Source organism: Lagenorhynchus albirostris, chromosome X, assembly GCF_949774975.1.
Source record: "Lagenorhynchus albirostris chromosome X, mLagAlb1.1, whole genome shotgun sequence".
Lineage (NCBI taxonomy): Eukaryota > Metazoa > Chordata > Mammalia > Artiodactyla > Delphinidae > Lagenorhynchus > Lagenorhynchus albirostris.
In genome coordinates this window covers 64,867,433-64,888,268 of record NC_083116.1, presented here as the reverse complement: position 1 = coordinate 64,888,268, position 20,836 = coordinate 64,867,433, and the positions used below count along the sequence as shown (strand labels likewise).

At 37.4% G+C, this 20,836-nt stretch overlaps 1 pseudogene; it reads right to left on the bottom strand.

The window, feature by feature from the left end:
• Window positions 1–16,423: 16,423 nt before the first annotated feature.
• Window positions 16,424–18,605, bottom strand: LOC132513327 (heat shock cognate 71 kDa protein-like; annotated as a pseudogene).
• Between the last annotated feature and the right edge of the window lie 2,231 nt (window positions 18,606–20,836).

Here is a 20,836-nt window from a genome sequence, read left to right as displayed (position 1 = left end):
GACAAGCAAAAGCTAAGAGAATTTAACACCACTGAACCACCTTTACAACAAATGCTAAAGTAACTTCTCTAGGCAGGAAACACAAGAGAAGGAAAAGAATTACAATAACGAACCCAAAACAATTTAGAAAATGGTAATAGGAACATACGTATCAATAACTACCTTAAATGTAAATGAATTAAATGCCCCAAACAAAATACATAGACTGGCTTAATGGATACAAAAATAAGACCTATACATATGCTGTCTACAAGAGACCCATTTCAAACCTACGGACACATACAGACTGAAAGTGATGGGGTGGAAAAAAATTCTCCATGCAAATGGAAATCAAAAGAAAGCTGGAGTAGCAATTCTAATATCAGACAGAATAGACTTTAAAACAAAACTATTACAAGAGAAAAAGAAGGACACTACATAATGATCAAGAGATCAATCCAAGAGATATGACAAATGTAAATAATTTTGCACCCAATATAGGAGCACCTCAGTAAACAAGGCAAATGCTAACAGCCATAAAAGGGGAAATCAACAGTAACACAATCATAATAAGGGATGTTAACACCCCACTTTCACCAATGGACAGATAATCCAAAATGAAAATAAATAAAGAAACACAAGCTTTAAATGATACATTAAACAATATGGACTTAACTGATATTTATTGGACATTCCATTCAAAAACAAAGGAATATACTTTCCTCTCAGGTGCTCATGGAACATTCTCCAGGATAGATCATATCTTGGGTCACAAATCAAGCCTTGGTAAATTTAAGAAAATTGAAATTTTGTCAAGTATCTTTTCCAACCACAACACTATGAGACTAGGTTTCAATCACAGGAAAATAATCTGTAAAAAATACAAGGACATGAAGGTTAAACAATACATGACTTAATAACCTAGAGATCACTGAAGAAATAAAAAAAAAATACCTAGGGAGGAGCTTCAAGATGGCAGAAGAGTAAGACAAGGAGATCACTTTCCTTGCCACAAATACATCAGAAATACATCTACATGTGGAACAACCCCTACAGAACACCTACTGAAAGCTGGAAGATGACCTCAGACCTCCCAAAAGGCAATAAACTTCCCACGTACCTGGGTAGGGCAAAAGAAACAATAAAAAACAGAGACAAAAGAATAGGGATGGGACATGTACCAGTGGGAGGGAGCTGTGAAGGAGGAAAGGTTTCCACACACTAGGAAGGCTCTTCACAGGCGGAGACTGCAGGTGGTGGAGGGGATAACATCAGGGCCACGGAGGAGAGCACAGCAACAGGAGTGCAGAGGGCATAGCGGAGAGATTCCTGCACAGAGGATCGCTGCCGACCAGCACTCACCAGCCTGAGAAGCTTGTCTGCTTGTCTTCTTCTCATAGCAAGGTGGGCGGGGGATGGGAGCTGGAGGTTGGGCTTCGGAAGTCAGATCCCAGGGAGAGGACTGGGGTTGGCTGTGTGAACACAGCCTGAAGGAACTAGTGCACCACAGCTAGCTGGGAGGGAGTCCGGGAAAGTCTAGAGCTGCCAAAGAGGCAAGAGACGTTTTCTTGCCTCTTTGTTTCCTGGTGCACGAGGAGAGGGGATTAAGAGCGCTGCTTAAAGGAGCTCCAGAGATGGGTGCAAGCTGGGGCTATCAGTGTGAAACCCAGAGATGGGCATATGATGCTAAGGCTGCTGCTCCAGCCACCAAGAAACCTGTGTGCAAGCACAGGTCACTATCCACACCTCCCCTCCTGGGAGCCTGTGCAGCCCGCTACTGCAAGGGTCCCGTGATCCAGGGAAATCTTCCCCGGGAGTAGGCAGGGCACTCCTCAGGCTGGTGCAACATCACGCCAGCCTCTGCCACTACAGGCTCACCCAACATCCATACCCCTCTCTCCCCCGACCTGAGTGAGCCAGAGCGCCTGAATCAGCTGCTCCTTTAACTCCATCCTGTATGAGTGAAGAAAAGCCAGCCTCAGGTGACCTACATGCAGAGGTAGGTTCAAATCCAAAGCTGAATCCAGGAAGCTGTGGGAACAAAGAAGAGAAAGGGAAATTTCTCCCAGCAGCCTCAGGAGCAGCAGATTATATCTCCACAATCAATTTGATGTATCCTGCATCTGTGGAATACCTGAATAGACAATGAACATCCCAAATTGAGGAGGTGGACATTGGGAGCAACAATATATATAAATTTGTTTCCCTTTTTCTCTTTTTGTGAGTGTGTACGTATGCTTCTGTGGGAGATTTTGTCTGTATAGCTTTGCTTTTACCATTTATCCTAGGGTTCTGTTTGACCGTTTGTTTCTTTTTTCCTTTTTTTCCTTAAAATTCTTTTTTCTTAATAATTATTTTTATTTTAATAACTTTATTTTATTTTACTTTATTTTGTTTTATCTTCTTCTTTCATTCTTTATTTTTTTTTCCTTTTATTCTGAGCAATGTGGATGAGAGGCTCTTGGTACTCCAGCCAGGCATCAGGGCTGTGCCACTGAGGTGGCAGAGCAAAGTTCAGGACACTGGTCCACAAGAGACCTCCCATCTCCATGTAATATAAAAGGGCAAAATTTCCCAAAGATCTCCATCTCAACACCAGGACTCAGCTCCAATCAATGACCAGCAAGCTACAGTGCAGGACACCATATGCCAAACCACAAGCAAGACAGGAACACTACAACATCCATTAGCACAGAGGCTGCCTAAAATCATAGTAAGGCCACAGACACCACAAAATGCACTGCCAGACGTGGACCTGCCCACCAGAAACAGGATCCAGCCTCATCCACCAGAACACAGCAACTAGTCACCTCCACCAGGAAGCCTACAAAACCCACTGAACCAACCTTAGCCACTGGGGACAGACACCAAAAACAACGGAAACTACGAACTTGCAGCCTGCAAAAAGGAGACACCAAACACAGAAAGTTAAGCAAAATGAGAAGACAGAGAAACACACAGCTGAGGAAGGAGCAAGGCAAAAACCCACAAGACCTAACAAATGTAGAGGAAATAGGCAGTCTGCCTGAAAAATAATCCAGAGTAATGGCAGTAAAAATGATCCAAAATCTTGGAAATAGAATGAAGAAAGTAAAAGAAACATTTAACAAGGACCTAAAAGAACTAAAGAGCAAACAAGCACTGATGAACAAAATAATAAATGAAATTAAAAATGCTCTAGAAGGGCTCAATAGCAGAATAACTGAGGCAGAAGAATGGATTAAGTGACCTGGAAGATAAAATAGTGGAAATAACTACTGTAGAGCAGAAAAAAGAATGAAAATAATTAAGAACAGTCTCAGAGACCTCTGGGACAACATTAAACACATCAACATTCGAATTACAGGGTTCCCAGAAGAAGAAGAGAAAAAGAAATGGACTGAGAAAATATTTGATGAGATTACCATTGAAAACTTCCCTAACATGGGAAAGGAAATAGTTAATCAAGTCCAGGAAGCACAGAGAGTCCCATACAGGATAAATCCAAGGAGTAACACACCAAGACACATATTAATCAATCAAAAATTAAATACAAAGAACAAATATTAAAAGCAGCAAGGGAAAAAAAACAAATAACACACAAGGGAATCCCCATAAGGTTAACAGCTGATCTTTCAGCAGAAACTCTACAAGCTAGAAGGGAATGGCAGGACATATTTAAAGTGATGAAGGAGAAAAACCTACAACCAAGATTACTCTACCCTGACAAGATCTCATTCAGATTTCATGGAGAAATTAAAACCTTTGAAGACAAACAAAAGGTAAGAGAAAGCAGCTTTACAGCAAATGATAAAGGAACTTCTCTAGGCAGGAAACATAAGAGAAGGAAAACACCTGCAATAATAAACTCAAAATAATTAAGAAAATGGTAATAGGAACATACATAGCGATTATTACATTAAATGCAAACGGATTAAATGCTCCAACCAAAAGACGTAGACTGGCTGAATAGATACAAAAACAAGACCCATATATATGCTGTCTACAAGAGACCGACTTCAGGCCTAGGGACACATACAGACTGAAAGTGAGGGATGGCAAAAGAAATTCCATGTAAATGGAAACCAAAAGAAAGCTGGAGTAGCAATTCTCATAGCAGACAAAATAGACTTTAAACTAAGAGTATTACAAGAGACAAGGAAGGACACTACATAATGATCAAGGTATCAATCCAAGAAAAACATATAAAAGCTGTAAGTATTTATGAACCCAACATAGGAGCACCTCAATATATAAGGCAAACACTAACAGCCATAAAAGGCAAAATCGACAGTAACACAATCATAGTAGGGGATTTAACACCCCACTTTCACCAACTGACAGCACATCAAAATGAAAATAAACAAGGAAAAAACAAGCTTTAAATGATACATTAAACAAGATGGACTTAACTGATATTTATAGGACATTCCATCCAAAAACAACAGAATACACATTTTTCTCAAGTGCTCATGGAATATTCTCCAATATAGATCATATCTTGTGTCACAAATGAAACCTTGGTAAATATAAGAAAACTGAAACTGTATTAAGTATCTTTTCCGACCACAATGTTATGAGACTAGATATCAATTACAGGAAAAATATCTGTAAGAAATACAAACACATGGAGGCTAAACAACACACTACTTAGTAACCAAGAGATCACAGAATAAATCAAAGACGAAATCAATATATACCTAGAAACAAATGACAATGAAATTACGATGATGCAAAACATATGGGATGCAGCAAAAGCAGTTCTAAGAGGGAAGTTTATAGCAATAAAATCTTACCTTAAGAAACAAGAAACATTGCAAATAAACAAGCTAAACTTACACCTAAAGCAGTTAGAGAAAGAATTTAAAAAAAAAAGTTACCTGAAGGAAAGAAATCATAAAGATCAGTTCAGAAATAAATGGAAAAGAAATGAAGGAAACGATAGCAAAGACAAATAAAACTAAAACCTCGTTCTTTGAGAAGATAAACAAAATTGATTAACCATTAGCCAGACTCATCAAGAAAAAAAGGGAGGAGACACAAATCAATAGAATTAGAAATGAAAAAGGAGAAGTAACCACCTACACTGCAGAAAAGAAAGGATCATGAGAGATTACAACAAGGAAATATATGCCAATAAAATGGACAACCTAAAAGAAATGGACAAATTCTTAGAAATGCACAACCTTCGATACTGAACCAGGAAGAAATAGAAAATATGAACAGACCAATCACAAGGACTGAAATTGACACTGTGATTAAAAATCTTCCAACAGAAAAAAGCCCAGGACCAGATGGCTTCACAAGTGAATTCTATAAAACATTAGGGAAGAGCTAACACGTATCCTTCACAAACTCTTCAAAAATATAGCAGAGGGAGGAACACTCCCACATTCTATGAGGCCACCATGACTCTGATAATAAAAACCAGACAAAGATGTCACAAAGAAAACCACAGGCCAATATCTCTGATGAACATAGATGCAAAAATTCTCAACAAAATACTAGCAAACAGAATATCCAACAGCACATTAAAAGGATCATACACTCTGATCAAATGGGGTTTATCCCAGGAATGCAAAGATTCTTCAATATCCACAAATCAATCAACGTGATACACCATATTAAAAAGTTGAGGAAGAAAAACCATACAATCGTCTCAATAGATGCAGAGAAACTTTTGACAAAATTCAACACCCATTTATTTTAAAAACTCTCCAAAAGTAGGCATAGAGGGAATTTTCCTCAACATAATAAAGGTCATATATGACAAACCCACAGCCAACATCGTCCTCCATCGTGAAAAACTGAAACCATTTCCAATAAGATCAGGAACAAGACAAGTTTGCCCACTCTCACCACTATTATTCAACATAGTTATGGAAGTTTTAGCCACAGCAATCATAGAAGAAAAATAAATAAAAGGAATCCAAATTGGAAAAGAAGAAGTAAAGCTGTCACTGTTTGCAGATGACATGGTACTATATGTAGAGAATCCTGAAGACACTACCAGAAAACTACTAGAGCTAATCAATGAATTTGGTAAAGTAGAAGGATACAAAATTAATGCACAGAAATCTCCTGCATTCCTGTACACTAATAATGAAAAATTGGAAATGGAAATTAAGAAAACACGCCCATTTACTATTGCAACAAAAAGAATAAAATATCTGGGAATAAACATACCTAAGGAGACAAAAGACCTGTATGAAGAAAATTATGACACTGATGAAAGAAATTAAAGATGATATAAGTAGATGGAGAGATACACACTGTTCTTGGATTGGAAGAATGAACATAGTGACAGTGATTGTACTACCCAAAGGAATCTACAGATTCAATGAAATCCCTGTCAAATTACCACTGGCATTTTTCACAGAACTAGAAGAAAAAGTTTCACAATTTTTATGGAAACAGAAAAGACCCCGAATAGCAAAAGCAATCTCGAGAAAGAAAAATGGAGCTGGAGGAATCAGGCTCCCTGACTTCAGGCTATACTTCATAGCTACAGTAATCAAGACAGTATGGTACTGGCACAGAAACAGAAATATAGATCCATGTAACAGGATAGAAAGCCCAGAGATAAACCCATGCACATATGGTCAACTTATCTTTGATAAAGGAGGCAAGAATATACAGTGGAGATAAAACAGCTTCTTCAATAAGTGGTGCTGGGAAAACTGGACAGCTACATGTAAAAGAATGAAAACAGAACACTCCTTAACACCATACACAAAGATAAATTCTAAATGGATTAAAGACCTAAATTTAAGGCCAGACACCATCAAACTCTTAGAGGAAAACCTAGTCAGAACACTCTGTGACATAAATCACAGCAAGATCCTTTTTGAACTACCTGCTAGAGAAATGGAAATATAAACAAAAAAAACAGATGGGACCTAATGAAACTTAAAAGCTTTTGCACAGCAAAAGAAACCATAAACAAGACCAAAAGACAACCCTCAGAATGGGAAAAAATATTTGTAGATGAAGCAACAGGAAAAGGATTAGTCTGCAAAACATGTAAGCAACTCATGCAGGTCAGTATCAAAAAAACAAAGAGCCCAATCCAAAAATGGGCAGAAGGCATAAATAGACATTTCTCCAAAGAAGATATACAGACTGCCAACAAACACATGAAAGTATGCTCAACATCATTAACTATTAGAGAAACGCAAATCAAAACTACAATGAGATATCATATCACACCGGTCAGAATGGCCATGATCAAAAAATCAACAAACAATAAATGCTGGAGTGGGTGTGGAGAATAGGGAACCCTCTTGCACTGTTGGTGGGAATGTAAGTTGATATCATCATTATGGAGAACAGTATGGAGGTTCCATAACAAACTAAAAATATAACTACCATAAGACGGAGCAATCCCACTACTTTGCATATACCCTGTGAAAAACATACTTCAAAGAGAGTCATGTACCAAAATGTTCATTGCAGCTCTATTTACAATAGCCAGGACATGGAAGCAAGCTACGTGTCTACCAACAGATGAATGGATAAAGAAGATGTGGCACATATATACGATGGAATATTGCTCACCATTAAATGGAGCGAAACTGAGTTATTTTTAGTGAGGTGGATGGACCTAGAATCTGTCCTACAGGGTGAAGTAAGTCAGAAAAAGAAAAAGAAATACCCTATTCTAACACATATATATGAAATCTAAAATAAACAATAAAAAGTGGTCAAAAGTACCTAGAGGCAAGATGGGAATAAAGATGCAGACCTACTAGAGAATGGACTCGAGGATGCAGGGAGGGGAAGGGTAAGCTGGGACAAAGTGAGAGAGTGGCATGGACATATATACACTATCAAACATAAAATATATATCTAGTGGGAAGCAACCACATAGCACAGGAAGCTGAGCTCAGTGCTTTGTGACCACCTAAAGGGGTGGAATAAGAAGTGTGTGAGGGAGGGAGATGCAATAGGGAAGAGTTATGGAGATATATATGTATATATATATATATATATATGTATAACTGGTTCACTTTGTTATAAAACAGAAACTAACACACCATTGTAAAGCAATTATATTCTAATAAATATGTTAAAAAAATACCTAGAAACAAATGACAATGAAACCATGACGTCCCAAAGCCTATGGGATGCAGCAAAAGCAGTTGTAAAATGGAAGTATAAAGCAATACACTCCCACCTCAAGAAACAAAGAATATCTCTAATATGTAACCTAACCTTATTCCTAAAGCAATTAGAGAAAGAAGAACAATACAAAACAAGAAATCCAAAGTTAGCAGAATGAAAAACATCATAAAGATCAGATCAGAAATGAAAAAGAAATGAAGGAAACAATAGCAAAGATCAATAAAAATAAAAGCTGTTTCTTTGAGAAGATAAACAAAATAGATCAACTGTTAACCAGACTCATCCAGAAGAAAAGGGAGGAGACTTAAAAGAATACAGTTAGAAATGAAAAAGGAGAAGTAAGAACTGACACTGCAGAAATACAAAGCATCATGAGAGATTACTATGAGCAGCCATATGCCAGTAAAATGGAAAACCTGAAAGAAATGGACAAATTCTTAGAAAAGCACAATGTTCCGAGACTGTACCAGCAAGAAATAGAAAATATAAACAGAGTTATCACAAGCACTGAAATTGAAACTGTGATTAAAAATCTTCCAACAAACAAAAGCCCAGGAACATATGGCTTCACAGGTGAATTCTATCAAACATTTAGAGAAGAGCTAACACCTACACTTCTCAAACTCTTCCAAAATAGAGCAGAGGGTGGAACACTCCCAAACACATTCTACGAGGCCACCACCCCTCTGATATCAAAACCAGACAGAGTTGCCACAAAAAAAAGGAAACTACAGGCCAATAACACTGATGTATATAGATGCAAAAACCCTCAATAAAATACCAGTAAACAGAATCCAACAGCACATTAAAAGCATCATACAACATGATCAAATGGTGTTTATCCCAGGAATGCAAGGATTCTTCAATATACGCAATTCAGTCAATGTTATAAACCATATTAATAAATTGAAGGAGTAAAACCATATGATCATCTCAATAGATGCAGAAAACTTTCTACAAAATTCAACACCCATTTATGATAAAAAACCCTCCAGAAAGTAGGCATAGAGGGAACTTACTTCAACATAATAATGGCTATATATGACAAACCCAAAGCCAACGTAGTTTTCAGTGGTGAAAAACTGAAACCATTTCCACTAAGATCAGGAACAAGACAAGGTTGCCAACTCTCACCACTATTATTTAACATCATTTTGTAAGTTTTAGCCACAGGAGTCAGAGAAGAAAAGTAAATAAAATGAACTCAAGTCAGCAAAGAAGTAAAGCTGTTAATGTTTGAGATGACATTATACTATACATAGAAAAAGGTGCTACCACAAATCTACCAGAGCTAATCAATGAATTTGGTAAAGTAACATGATACACAATGTCTTGCATTCCTATACACTAATGATGAAAAATCTGAAAGATAAATAAGGAAACACTCCCATTTACCATTGTGACAAAAAACAATAACATACCTGGGAATAAAGCTACCTAAGGAAACAAAAGACCTTTATGCACAGATCCGTAAGACACTCATGAAAGTAATTAATGTTGAGATATACAACAGAAGGAGAGACATACCATGCTCTTGGATTGGAAGAATGAACATTGTGAAAATGACTATACTGCCCAAAGCAATCTATACATTCAGTGCAATCCCTATCAAACTACCAATGGCATTTTTCACAGAACTAGAACAAAAAAATTCACAATTTGTATGGAAACACAAAGGACCCCGAATAGCCAAAGCAATCTTAAGAATGAAAAACGGAGCTGGAGGAATCAGGCTCCTGGACTCCAGACTATGCTACAAAGCTACAGTAATCACAAACAGTATGGTACTGGCACAAAAACCAAAATATAGATCAGTAGAACAGGATAGAGAGCCCAGAGGTAAACCCATGCACATATGGTCACCTTATGTTTGATAAAGGATGCAAAAATATACAATGCAGAAAACACAGCCTCTTCAAAAAGTGGTGCTGGGAAAACTGGACAGCTACATATTAAAGAATGAAATTAGAACACTCCCTAACTCCATACACAAAAATAAACTCAAAATGGACTAAAGACCAAAATATAAATCCAGACACTCTAAAACTCTTAGAGGAAAACATAGGCAGAATATTCTATGACACAAATCACTGCAAGATGCTTATTGACCCACCTCCTAGAGAAATGGAAATAAAAACAAAAATAAACAAATGGAACCTAACAAAACCTAAATCTTTTGCACAGCAAAAGAAACCATAAACAAGACAAAAAGACAACCTTCAGAATGGGAGAAAATATTCGCAAATGAAGCAACTGACATAGGATTAATCGCCAAAGTTTACAAGGAGCTCATGCAGCTCAATATCAAAAAATAAACAACCCAATTCAAAAGTGGGCAGAAGACCTAAATAGACATTTCTCCAAAGAAGATACACAGATTGCCAACAAACACATGAAAGGATCATCGACATCACTAATCATTAGAGAAATGCAAATCAAAACTACAATGAGGTATCACCTCACATGCATCAGAATGGCCATCATCAAAAAACCTACAAACAATAAATGCTGAAGAGGGTGTAGAGAAAAGGGAACCCTCTTGCACTGTTGGTGGGAATGTAAATTGATACAGCTACTATGGAGACCAGCATGGAAGTTCCTTAAAAAACTAAAAATAGAACTACCATACGATCTAGCAATCCCACTACTGGGCATATACCCTGAGAAAACCGTAATTCATGAAGAGTTATATACCACAATGCTCTTTGCAGCTCTATTTATGATAGCCTAGACATGGAAGCAACCTAAGTGTCCATCGACAGCTGAATGGATAAAGAAGATGTGGCACATATATACAAAAGAACATTACTCAGCCATAAAATGAAATGAAATTGAGTTATTTGTAGTGAGGTGGATGGACCTAGAGTCTGTCATACAAAGTGCAGTAAGTCAGAAAGAGAAAAGCAAATACCATATGCTAACACATTTATTTGGAATCTTAAAAAAAAAAACAGGTTCTGAAGAACTTAGGGGCAGGACAGAAATAAAGAGGCAGATGTAGAGAATGGACTTGAGGACACGGGAATGGGGAAGGGTAAGCTGGGACGAAGTGTGAGAGTGGCATGGACGTATATACACTACCAAATATGAAATAGATAGCTAGTGGGAAGCGGCTGCAATGCACCGGGAGGTCAGCTTGGTGCTTTCTGACCACCTAGAGGGGTGGGATATGGAGGGTGGGAGGGAGGCACAAGAGGCAGGATATATGGTAATATATGTATACATATAGCTGATTCACTTTGTTACACAGCAGAAACTAACACACCATTGTAAAACAGTTTTACTCCAATAAAGATGTTAAAAAATAAAGGGAGTGAGATGCAAAAAAAAGAAAAAAAGAGAGAGAGAGAGAGAACCATCCTGTGACAAGCTACAGACATGGCACTTGTTTTTATCCTCCGTTGTTAGAGTAACCTCTACATATCTCCATACATTGCTAAAGAAGAAGCAAACGGCATGATAATCTCCACTATTTCTCCACCAAATAATTAGTTTCAAGGTCATAATACTATCAACTTTGATTTAACTGTAAAATTGTTATGGATTGAATATCTATAATTATTTAGAACACATTTAAGTTAGAAATTTATCATTTATTTTCATATTTATAATTATTTATATGCACAGTAAACTTCCTGTTACATTTTCAGCAAGTTCAAATTTTTCTAAATTTCAAATAAATTTACAAGTGGATGAGTATTAGAGTTATTCTCTAAAGAAATAGTTACTGAAAACAATAACTAAAATAGTTAATTAAATTTCTGAAAACTGGTCAAACATTTAATCAGGTCGAACTCTGGTACTTTTTTACAAATTACCTAAGATAGAGCTTCCTAAAATCATCCTGCATTTCATTTCCATCTGAAATCTGATGCCAGATGTCAAAAATTTTAATTAAATTTTTAGGTGGCATTTTTGGAATGTTTTATGATTCATCAAGTGCTATCATATATATTGACTAATTTAATTTAAATTAAAGGTCACATACTGCCAGGAGCAGCAAGAATGTGCAGCCTATATTTTCACTCACTGTTCACCTTAATGCCAACTATTCAGGGAAGGCTTTATGTAAAAAGTCCTCTGCTCAAAAGAAAAGTATGGATGTAATACATTTTAAATTATATACATATCTTAATAACATCGCTAAAGAAATTGGGCAATTTAACCGATGTGTGGGGAGAGCAGATACTTTTTTTTTATACTCTGTGGGATTGTTGAGGCAAGTGTAAATTCAAGCAAAATAAGCCACGTTAAAAGAAGCACTGAAATATAAATCAAATTATGTCACCTCACTGGTGCTTGCAGGGAAACAGACAAGACTGTGAAAGCAATAGGCATAGTTGGAAAATTAAAAATCATTTTGCATGCAGGCTTCCTTGTGTATATAGCAAGATTTTGCAGTCATACTTCTAAAATAGATAATGATGATTGTGTCTAACCTGTAATATAAACAAATATAAAATATTTTATCCTATGCTTTTACCTACTCCACTTCTTTATCAAACTACCTAAACTACAATACCATAGAAGCAAAACCTGAAAACATATTTAAATGGTCTTTAAGATGAGAAAGAAAGAAAACACTTGAATTTTATTTCACATTCAAAGAAAATTTAAAATAACATTCAAGTAGGAGGATATTAACTTAGCTTTGTCCAAGAATAAAATGATGTAACAATCTTACTGGTCTAATTATCAGGGATAAAATTTTGTATAAACTAAATCATATTAGGTAGCAATTTAAAAACAAAGAAGACAAGCTGCCAGAAGTGAAACTGGCAGGGAAGAAGATACTGGAAAAAGAATGACTAATTATAAAGTATTATAGGGCTATTCAATAAGTCAAATTAGCCCTACACATTTGGATAGGCCCTAAAGAAATGCACACACACACATGCACGCACACACACACACACACACACATACACATGCACAGAGTGCCCTTTTTAAAGTACATATGGCCAGAGGTCAGAGATTATATATTTGTGTGTTCTCTCTCTTCTTTAGTGAGATAAACTACTATCAACATCAGAGTACAGTTGACCCTTGAACAACATGGGTTTGAACTGTGTGGGTCCAATTTTATGCAGATTTTTTCAATAAGTACTACAGGACTACACCTGGCACAGTTGGTTGAATCCGAAGATGTAGAACCTCGGATACAGAGGGCCGATTATGGGACTTGAGCATTCCCGCATTTTGGTATTCACAGACGGTCCTTGGACCAATGCCCTATGGATACAAAGGGATGAGGGATACCTGTTTAAGAAATCACCTTAAGGGAATAGGGGCAGGAACAAGAGCTTGGTTAATCTAGGGAGAGAGGAGTGACTTCACACAGAAGAGTCATGGATAAGCAGGAGTCAAGAGAAAATATTCTAGGTCTTTACGGTGGTGGACATTGGAACCAGTCTTTACATAGTTCTCTAGGTTCTGCTTGAATCCTATAGGAGCTTGTCATGTCATTCAAAAAGCCAATGCCAATAAAAGGGCCTACATAATCCAGCCTACTGTTTTCTGATCTAAAATCCTACAACTATTTCCTGTTGCTCACACTACTTCAGTCACATCAGTCTCCTTGCTTTTCCTAAACCATGTCAGACATAATCCCACCTCTAGGCCTTTACAGTTGCTATTCTTTCTGTCTGGAACACTCATTCACTAATAATCTCAACCCTCTCTTCTCATCTCCTTCAAATGTCACCTTCTTGAGTTCTTCATTGACTGCTCTATTTTAATTACAATCCTTCTTTACTCTAAGAATAACTATATAATTTCCCTGTTTTATTTTTCTTCTGTAACACTACCACTTAACATACTAAATATTTCACTTATTAATACTCATCGCCCATCAAAATGTAAGCTCCATGAGAATCTTTTTTAACTGCTGATACCCCAGTACCTAGCACTGTGCTTGGCACATGGTAGATGTTCAATACATATTTTTAATTAATAACCACCACAAGGAGAACTTTCTCTAATTACCAAATAATTAAAATAGTGCTGTATAGATGGAGGAAATATATCAATGTAAAAAGAGTAGAGGGCTTCCCTGGTGGCGCAGTGGTTGAGAGTCCGTCAGCCGATGCAGGGGACAGGGGTTCATGCCCCGGTCTGGGAAGATTCCACATGCCACGGAGCGGCTGGGCCTATGAGCCATGGCCGCTGAGCCTGCATGTCCGGAGCCTGTGCTCCACAACGGGAGAGACCACAACAGTGAGAGGCCCGCATACCGCAAAAAAAACACAAAAAAACAAACAAAAAAACCACAGTAGAATCCAGAAATGTAGTCAAATATAAATATGTGTTTAGTATATGGTAAAGATGGTAAATAAAGTCAGTGAGAAAAGTTTGAATTAGTCAATCAGTGGTCTTGGGATGATAGTCTAGCCTGGGGGTTCCCAATATTTTTCAAGTAATGACATACATTAAATTATATTTATTTGTCACATTAAATTATATTTATTTGAATGTATAGAGGAGTCTGATCATGGTTGAAGGCAAGAGATCCAGGAGTTCTGACAGACCATAACCCTTCCTAGCCACCCCCAAGGCTGATGAGATCATGTCTGTGACCACCTGAAGGATTATCAGTTGGGAATTTCTGAGTTGATCATTTCTAAGGAAAAAAATCTGGACCCCTATTTTTCTAATTAACCCAAGAAATAATACTGGTGGATTCAAGCTATAAATGTAAAGTTTAAAGCCCATAAAATTATAAGAAAACAAGATTTTTCTAAGCATTATGATATATACAGAAGCAGAAGAAACTAAATTGATTAATTAGACAATATAAAAATTTAAAAACTCAATGGAAAAAAATCCCAACATAAACAAAATTAAAAAAAAAACTGGGGGAAATATTGCTATTATACTAATTTTCAAAGAGCTAATTTAAATAAATAAGAAATGTAAAAAAAAACTATTAGAAAAATTGGTAAACCAATGGAGAGGAAATCCACAGAATAAAAGACCAAGATGGCTAATAAACTTGTTAAAAAATGCTGTTTCACTTATAAATAAAACAAAATTTAAAACAGTTAAGAACTGACAATACCCAATATATGTGAGTTGTAAGAAAATGAACTTCCTAAGTCACCCAAGTTATGTGTCATATTCCCTTTATCCATTTTGTCCCCACTATGTTTGCTTTATTTCTGTTCTTTCAAAGTTATCTTTGTTTAATATGACATAATTGAAGAAATGAAGATGGTAAACATCCAAATATGTCATTTCCAGCAAATTTTCTTATGCTCCCTGAAAATCAGTTGCTGAAAACTTAGAACTAAAAATGTATCTTTGGTTCTATTCAAGTTTGTTCTCTCCATGAGTAGAGCATTACTGTGATCCCTGGATTGGAATTCCTTGAAATCATACTTACAGTAGCACAATTTTGATACTTTATAGATAGCCACAAGTTAGGATACGTCAAAGTGGAAAGTGGGTCTAATTTTTTTATCTTATTACTTTTGACCCTGTGACTAATATTTTCTTAAAATAGAGAGTGAAACAAAGAGATAGAGAAAAAAAATCTGGAAACTTCTGTTTACCTACTTTCTTTTCCCTTTTTCTTCCATTCATACTTTCTTCCAAAAGCCACACTCTAGTACAATTTACTTCAATTACTCCAGATCTTTTAGATTTTAAATATTTGCAGCATTTTAAAAACTACATTGTATAGACCAACATAGTGTTGACAACTTTTTATTTTGCTAAGGAAATAGAATTTTAAAACACCAACGACAAAATACTATTCCCATGATTTCATAAAGGAAAGGCAATTTTTGTCGTGGGCACTCACTTTAAAATATCTTTTTATTTAAAAATCATTATAGATTAATAGAAAGTATCCCCCAAATTACAGAAAGATGCTGTATACCCTATAACCAATTCCCCCCAATGATAAAATCTTGCAAAACTATAAAGCAATAGCAAAATGAGGAAACAAATATTGTTACAATCCACTGACTTTATTTAGAGCTCATCAGTTTTATGTGCTCTCATTTCTGTTTGTATAATTCTATGGAATTTTATCACAAGTGTAACTTTAACTACCACCATATTAACAGTATTAACAGTACTATCACTTTAAGGATCTTTTCTACTGTTGTCCTTTTATAAATGCAGCCACCCCTCCTCCCCATCTCTAACAACAGGAAATCACTAATCTGTTCTCAAACTCTACACTTTTGCACGTTGAAAATGTTATATAAATTGAATGATACAGTATGTAATCTATTGGCACTGGGATCTTTCATACAGCATAATGTCTTTAAGATCCAGTCAAGTTCATGTATGTATCAATAGCTTGTCCCCATCTATTGTTTTTGTTCTGTTTTGCCAATTTTAAATACATTTTTATTTAAGACATTGCATTTTCCACTTACAATACAGTGCTTGTAAAGTGCAATGTTATTTCCTTTCCCTGTGCACACATTCCATGTTCAAGTATCAAGAATGCCCAGTTTACTACAGCAGCTCAACTATAAAACTGCCATGTAGCAAAAAATTGCTACAAATTTGGCTCCTTCCATGTTGTGTTGAGCAATGCTAAACCTATGCTAGGCTGGCTTAATCAACCTCTTCAATGGTGGGCCCAGAGGAGGCACCACCAGACAGAGGAGCTCCACCACCAGGGAAGCCCCTGGGCATTCCACCTGACATTCCTCCTGGCATGCCTCCTGCAGTCTGGTACAGCTTGGTAATGATGGTGTTGCAGATTTTTTCCAGCTCCTTCTGCTGATGTTCAAATTCTTCCTTCTCTGTAGTCTGGTTCTTATCAAGCCAGTTGATTATTTAATTACACTTATCAAGAATCTTCTGTTTGTCCTCATCATTAATCTTGCCTTGAAGTTTCTCATCCTTAACAGTAGCTTTCATGTTGAAAGCATAAGATTCAAGAGAATTCTTTGAAGACAACTTATTCCGCTGCTTCTCATCTTCAGTTTTATACTTCTCTGCTTCCTGAACCATGCGTTCAATGTCTTCCTTGCTCAAACGGCCCTTGTCATTAGTGATGGTAATCTTGTTCTCTTTTCCTGTGCTCTTATCCACAGTAGAGACATTGATGATGCCATTGACATCAATATCGAAAGTGACTTCAATCTGAGGAACACCACGGCAGGCAAGAGGTATGCCTGTGATTTCAAACTTGCCAAGCAGGTTGTTATCCTTGGTCATGGCACACTCACCTTCATAAACCTGAATGAGTACACCAGGCTGGTTGTCCGAGTATGTTGTGAAGATCTGCATCTGCTTGCTGGGAATGGTGGTGTTGTGCTTGATGAGGACAATCATGACTCCACCAGCAGTTTCAATTCCAAGGGAAAGAGGAGTGACATCCAACAGCAGCAAGTCTTGAATATTTTCAGATTTGTCTCCAGATAAAATGGCTGCCTGGACAGCTGCACCATAAGCAAAAGCCTCATCAGGGTTGATGCTCTTATTAAGTTCTTTCCCACTGAAGAAGTCCTGTAGAAGTTTCCGAATTTTGGGGATGTGGGTTGAACCACCCACCAGGACAATATCATGGATCTGAGACTTGTCTAGTTTGGCATCCAGAAGGGCTTTCTCCACAGGGTCCAGTGTGCCACTGAACAGGTCAGCATTCAGTTATTCAAATCGGGCATGGGTAATTGAGGTATAGAAGTCAATTCCTTCATAGAGGGAATCAATCTTAATACTGGCCTGGGTGCTGGAAGAGAGAGTGCACTTAGCATGCTCAGAAGCAGTATGAAGGCGATGGACAGTCCTCTTGTTCTCACTGATGTCCTTCTTGTGCTTGCACTTGAATTCTGCAATAAAATGGTTGACCATCCGGTTGTCAAAGTCTTCTCCACCTAAGTGGGTATCTCCAGCTGTAGATTTGACCTCAAAGATTCCATCCTCAATAGTGAGGATTGACACATCAAAAGTGCCACCACATATATCAAAGATCAGCACATTTCTTTCTGCTCCAACCTTTTTGTCTAAGCTATAGGCAATAGCAGCAGCAGTTGGCTCACTGATAATTCTAAGTACACTGAGCCCAGCAATAGTTCCAGCATCTTTGGTAGCCTGACACTGAGAATCATTAAAGTAAGCAGGTACTGTAACAACAGCATCGGTAACAGTCTTCCCAAGGTAGGCTTCTGCTATTTCCTTCATCTTTGTCAAAACCATGGATGACACCTCCTCTGGATAAAAACTTTTTGTCTCTCCCTTGTATTCTACTTGAACTTCAGGCCTGCCTGCATCATTCACCACCACCATGAAGGGCCAATGCTTCATATCAGACTGGACAACAGCATCATTAAATTTTCGTCCAATGAGGCGTTTGGCATCAAAGTGTTAGTGGGATTCATTGCAACTTGGTTCTTTGCAGCATCACCGATCAATCGTTCGGTATCATTAAAGGCGACATAGCTTGGTGTAGTTCTGTTCCCCTGATCATTGGCAATTATTTACACATTTCTGTGCTGGAAGACACCCACACAAGAATGGGTGGTGCCAAGATCAATGCCAACTGCAGGTCCCTTAGACATGGTTGCTGGAGCGCAGGCCCGGGTCCACTGAAGGAGAAAACAGCAACCTATAGAGCTGCCGCTGAGTTCAACGAGAAACCCCATCTATTGTTGAGTATGGATGTACCATGTACCACAGTTTATTTAACTACTCACCTATTGAAATATATTTTGGTAGTTTTCAGTTTGGAGCTACTACAGATGAAGCTACTATAAACATTTGTGTAACACTTTCATTTATCTGAGATAAACGCTGAAGAATGCATTTGCTGCATCATAAGGTAGTTGTAGGTTTAGTTTTTTTGTTTGTTTCTTTCTTTCTTTGCTTGATTTTGTTTTTAAATTCCCTTTCATTCCTGAAGGATATTTTGCTAGATATAAATTTACAGTTGACAATTCTTTTATTTCAGTACTTGAGAAGCATTGTGTCACTTCTTTCTGGCCTTCATGACTTTACATGAGAAATCTGTTGTCAATAGAATTTGTGTTTCCATATAGGTAATGCATTATTTCTCTCGGGTTGATTTCAAGATATATATATTTTTATCTTTGGCTTTCAGAATTTAATTCTGATGTGTCTTGGCATATATTTATTTGAGTTTATCCTATTTAGGGTTTTCTAAGCTTCTTGGGTCTCTATGTTTATGATTTTTGCTAAGTTAAAGAAGTTTTCTGCCATTTGTTCTTTGAATATTTTTATTCCATTCTCTGATGCTGATGATATTACTGTTACCTCTTTCATTGTATTCCCATAGGTCCTCTAGACTCTTTTTATTCTCACTTTGTTTTTTCTCTGTTATTAACATTGGGTAAATTCTATTGATCTGTCCTTAAATTCACTGATTTTATGCTCTGTCATTTCCAATCTACCATTAATCCCATCTGGTGATTTTTTTCAAATTCAGTTACCTTATTTTCTATTTTTATAATTTACCTTTGGTATTTTTATATCTTCTATTTCTTTGCTGAAATTTCCTTTTTTTTTCATTTGTTTCAAATGTGTTCCTGATTGCTCACAGAAAACACTTTTTTGGAAAGATGAATTAAAATCCTTGTCAGATAATTCCAACATCTGTCATGTAAGTATTGACATTTCTTGCCTTTCTTTTCTTGTTCAAGTTGTGATTGTCCTGGTTCTTAATAAAATGAATGATCTCTATTGTATCCTAGGCATTTTGGGTATTTTGTCTTGAGACTTAGGATTTTGTTTAATCTTTTTAGCAGGGAGTCATCCTAATTAGGTGTAGCACACAGATCTGGGGAGGGGTTAGAAATTGTTACCTGCTATGCTCCACTGTTACAACCCCATAAAAATATGTAGTGCTGACTCACACCATCTCATTGAAAACGTGTGAGTTGTAAGCTCTGTCCCCGTGCCTAAACCAGAAATAATAGTAGTGGAAGAATTATATCACTTAGCCCACATCTCGCAGCCTGATCCACCTTGTTAATGCTGGATGGTAATGAAGGTTTAGCTCCCAACTAGGCTCTGCTGACAGAGTGGGGTGCATGGAATGGAGTGCCAACTAGTCCCTCTTAAAACCACTTTATTCACTTTCATTGTTGCTGAATGTAGGTGAAGACTCATCTCCCTTTGGTACCCTGCTGAAACAGGGCTGAGTGAGAAAGCAGAGTGCCAACTAGCCTGCCTCACCTCTGTAAGTCTTGTTGTTGCTGGCTGGTGTGGCATCCGAGCTCCCTGCTGGATTCCCTCATGACTACCATGGTAAGAGAGTTGGAAGCACTGCCTTCTGCCACCACGTGGTGGATGGAAGATCAGCTTTCTGCTCAACCCTACCAAAATTAATTTGGTGGGGGATTCTGAGAGAAGCCTGCTTCCACCAAGCTGGGGATGAAAATCAGATCCTTGCTTTGCCCACAACCAGTCAGGGGAAACAAACCACCAGACCCTGTTCCTACAGGAAGGAGGAGGTGGGCAGATAAGGTCCATTCAGCCTGCCTTGATTTGAGGTGGGGGGTTATAGAATGCTAGATTTTCCATCAGTATTTGTCAGGATTAGGTCGTGTACTATGTATTTTTTCTCTGTTCTGTTAGGCTATGCTTTTTCCAGTCTTTTGGATAAGGGGAACAGTTTTTTTTCTTCAGCTGTGCTCATCGGTGACTTTGAATTGAGGGCCTCTCCACTTTCCCATTCAGGATATATGGGAGGCAAAAGGAAATCCACTACATCATTACTAAAATCTCATGTCCCTAGCCAGTCCGCTCTCTCTTCCCATCATTCAGAGTCTGC